The sequence below is a fragment of the Corticium candelabrum genome, chromosome 9 (genome assembly GCF_963422355.1).
Source record: "Corticium candelabrum chromosome 9, ooCorCand1.1, whole genome shotgun sequence".
In the NCBI taxonomy this organism is placed as follows: domain Eukaryota; kingdom Metazoa; phylum Porifera; class Homoscleromorpha; order Homosclerophorida; family Plakinidae; genus Corticium; species Corticium candelabrum.
Genome location: NC_085093.1, coordinates 8548054 through 8552167, shown reverse-complemented (window position 1 = coordinate 8552167; position 4114 = coordinate 8548054). Strand labels below are relative to the sequence as shown.

General features: G+C 44.3%; 1 long non-coding RNA gene across 2 annotated transcripts; it reads right to left on the bottom strand.

The window, feature by feature from the left end:
• Positions 1 to 2141: 2141 nt before the first annotated feature.
• On the bottom strand, positions 2142 to 2828 carry LOC134184963 (uncharacterized). Of its 2 annotated transcripts, none has more exons than XR_009970715.1 (3): positions 2729 to 2828; positions 2504 to 2636; positions 2142 to 2445 (listed from the first exon to the last, which is right to left on the bottom strand). It is a non-coding gene; the product is annotated as an uncharacterized LOC134184963 (long non-coding RNA). The 2 variants fall into 2 exon arrangements; XR_009970714.1 differs by having other exon boundaries at positions 2508 to 2636.
• Positions 2829 to 4114: the final 1286 nt, after the last annotated feature.

The following is a 4114-nucleotide window of genomic DNA, read 5'->3' as shown; positions in this document are numbered from 1 at the left end:
TGAGGTAACAACAAGTGGAGCAGGAATCTCAGTATTCCAGACTGGGAGAAAATGATATGGATGTCTCTCTTGTAGTTTAGAAACTTGCAGAAAGGTCATCGTGAGGAGCACAACCAGAGGAGGACAGCGAGCGCATGGCATCACCATATCAGCCCTCTCTGGACAATGAAAGAGCTCGTTTGGCATTTGCTGACTCAAGAGATGTATGGTTCGTATTGAAATCCTTGCCACTACGACAAACGTTAATATTAAATTTTTAAAAGTATTTAGTAAAATTTTAAATTAAAATGTTAAAATTTAAATTCAAAAATATTAGGTCTTTCAAATTACTGCTTTGAAAATAAAATCAAGAATTAGAAAATCAAAGCAGAAAATTACAAAATTAGATACATAAAAACTGGAGAGACTTTGCGCTGTAGTGCTTCTTCATTATGTTAGCAAAAGTACAGCATGCCAATGAAATATGTGATAAGAACGAGCATGCACAAACTAACCAAGCATTCATGATCATTTCAAACAAGATGACATTTCTCAATACAGACCATTACCCTCATCAAGTGACAGATGGTCTTCTTGCATAGCATCCGCAGCATAGCTGTGATCTTGCACATCTGTTGTTACTTGGACACCAGCATTCAGAGACTCTTCTTCCTTTGTGCTGTTTCGAGACTTTCTGCTATTCTTGGAGCCAACTTTCTGGTGGAAAAATATTGCTGGTACTGCATTAATTCTATTTCAGTTTCTTCTTTCCATTTTTCCTGTGTTGCTCAAATTGAGAGCTATCAAAATGAGCCTTGATGAAATAAACAGAAATTTTAAAAGGCACTTCTTACGGTAATTTTACTAGTATCAAGTGTGGGTAGTAAATATATAGGTATACAATCGCAAAAGTTACACTGCAAGTAGCGTGAGAGCAGCCAACAAGCACTAATTTCAAACCTTACCGAACTGTGTAGTGTTCTAATGTGTACTGCAGATATACGAGCTTGTCGGCACCATCCAAAATGCCGCATGAAACTAACAATCAACTATATTCTTGTACCCTATGCACACAGCCTAGCTATAGCACTCTAGCAGGCCTAAGACGTTTGCTAAGACGTTCTTTTTGACATTTGTTCATACATGCTTGTACACAATGTTCTCCTTACGTCATACAAGTAAGAATAAAGTGTAGGAGTCCAATTCTTTCGGCTGATTCAATTTGTCCACGCTTTTCTTCTGGCAGGATCGCGCGGAAAACATATACATGGTATGCCCTTTCTCATGTCTGTAACAACGCCATGCACAGCAGGCATGCATTGCTCTCAACCTTCGACAATAAAAGACAAAAGAGTCAGTAACACGAATCTCGTCCACACGCAGGTGGAGTTAAGATGGCACCCATGAGTCACGTGACCTCAAACACCTATGTTGCAACTCCTCCCTCTCTCTCTCCCTCCCTCCCTCTCTCTCTCCCTCCCTCCCTCTCTCTCTCCCTCCCTCCATTCCTCCCTCCCTCCCTTCCTCCCTCTCTCCCTTCCTCCATCCCTCCCTCCCTCCCTCCCTCCTCCCTCCCTCCCTGCCTCCCTCCCTCCCTGCCTTCCTGTCTCCCTCCCTCCCTGCCTCCCTCCCTCCCTGCCTGCCTCCCTGGCTGCCTGCCTCCCTCCCTGCCTGCCTCTCTCCCCCTCCCTCCTTCCCTCCCTCCCTCCCTCCCTCCCTCCCTCTCCCCTTCTTCCACAGGGAATGTGACACAAAACCCACTTGTGTTTTTGTGTGTGTTTTCATGAGGATTTGCGTGGGAAACGAGGCAAACCCGTGTGTGGGTTTGTGAAACAAATACCTACATGTGGGTTTTCTAACCCACAGAAACTATGCAAAAACCCACAAAAAATCCACAAAAAACCCACGTAAAAGCCTAGGAAACCTACCATAACCCACCTTGAGGGTTTTTGTAAAATTAAGAAAACCCATACATAAACCTGCGAAATCCACTACGGGAAACGCTTTTAATTAGAGGTCCCGCCATTTTAATTTTAATTTAGGGTTGAGTTTGCTATATATAGACTTTTTTTATTGAATTCAATCGTCTATAATTATTGGTGGAAACCATGAAAACCCATGGGACCGCCAATGCAAATTGCAACGGTAAGTGGACATTGAACTGATTGTAATCATGTCTGATTATATTTCCAGTTACCTTATCTAATCGCCACATCTTGCAATTACGTGCTACTAACCATTTGGCACGCTTACTCTAGATTAGCAAAAAATGCACTCTAGAAGTGTAGTGTCTCTGCTTTCTTTTCACGTTCAGTAGCAGTCCTTGTCAGTTATCTGCTTTTTCACCGATGATTCTTTTGCCCAGGTGATGAATCGCTGATGTGGTTTCTTTCAGTTGAACAGTCGTAGGACGAGCGACCTCTGCATGGTTGAGCATTCATCTGTACTTGAGAATTTTATCGTTTTCTAGTAGGAAGCAGTTGTTGCAACTGCAGTAATACAGACAAGAAGAGACAAGAGGTACCTACTAGTTTGTTTTTCCTGAATCTTGTTCAAAAGCCACAATCCCTGGCAAGCTCCATCCATGTCCGTAACTTGAAGAAACTACCGACATTTCTGTTTTCGGCTGGCTTAGGCTTCTTCATCGATGGTTTCATCTACGTACAATATCAACAGAAAAATGTGAAACAGCCTAGCTCATTCTACATCTGAAGAGCGACATTCACGGCACGTAGACATCTCTACAAACCACGTCAACTAGGACCCAAGTCGCTGGACTGCGCTGTACATGTGGTAGGTGAAAGCATAATCCTCTTGCAGACGCCGCGACAGCGAACCGCCAAAACAGACTGCCGGTTGAGTCCAAGTGCCCGCGTATTTGCAATTTGAACAGTGTGTGACGGTGATTGGCTACAGAACAGATTGGCATTCAGGTACGCATTTTCCAAGCATGACGCCGATTGGTTCATTTCGATCCTCCTTGATCCTGCTGCTTACGGTCACATCTTGGGAGGCCCAAGGTGGTAGCTGTTTACTTGCTAATTGCTACTCTGCGATCCACTAAGTATGAAAGTAAACACTATCAGTCTGGTTGGTAGGCGTGACTTGGATCACGAGTGCACTCAGAGTGGTAGATGACATGCCAACAAAACATTGCAACATTTCTGTCTTCCTCTAGCAACTGCATTGGGTTTTGCGTGTGTTTCGAAGGTTCCAGTGGGTTTTCGTAATCTGCAGTCGTGCTCTGCTGTCAAGTTGATTTTGTAACAAAACGCTAGCGGAGGTCATTCACTACTACATCACTTTTGATTAGCAGTTATCCTGACGTTTAGCTACTGCAAACGCATAAGTTCTCTGCTCAGACTGGGTTTCAGATTTCCCAACTATTGTTATGTGGGTTCTTTCATCAGAACCCTAAAAACCCATATTCCTTGTGTTTCGTATAGGCGTAGCCATATACGCGGTCTCTAGAGCTCAAATAAATAGTTGCTTAGATTAGGCGAGTACAAACTACAAATGTCTACGAATTCTAGCTATTCTGTCTGTCTCATGCAGCATTACCAGCTGCGCATGCGTCGAACAAAACCCATGTTGTGTGTTTGAACGTTTCATGCTGTGTTTTCTATGGGTTTTACGAACTCGATCTACAGAAACCCATGTATAACACATGTTGAGTTAGATGGGTTTTGTGTCACATTCCCTGTGCTCCCTCTCCCTCCTCCCTCCCTCCTCCCTTCCTCCTCTCCCTCCTCCCTCTCCCTCCTCCCTCCCTCCTCTCCCTCCTCCCTCTCCCTCCTCCCTCCCTCCTCCTCCCTCCCTCCTCCTCCCTCCCTCCCTCCCTCCCTCCCTCCCTTCGCAAAATTTCCTTCAAATCATCCTTCGCGAAATTTGCAGCAGCATTTCGAAGAATGGCTTCTACACCATCATGGCTGACGATTGCACAGACGTGTCTAATAAAGAGCAGTTTACAATCTGCATTAGATGGGTGGATGAACAGTTGGTTGACTATGAGGATATGATTGGTCTGTACATTGTGGATGCCATCGATGCTAATTGTCTGGTTGCAGCTATTCGAGATGTGCTTTTACGTACAGGCTTGAAGTTATCACACTGTCGGGGGCAAAGTTACGATAGT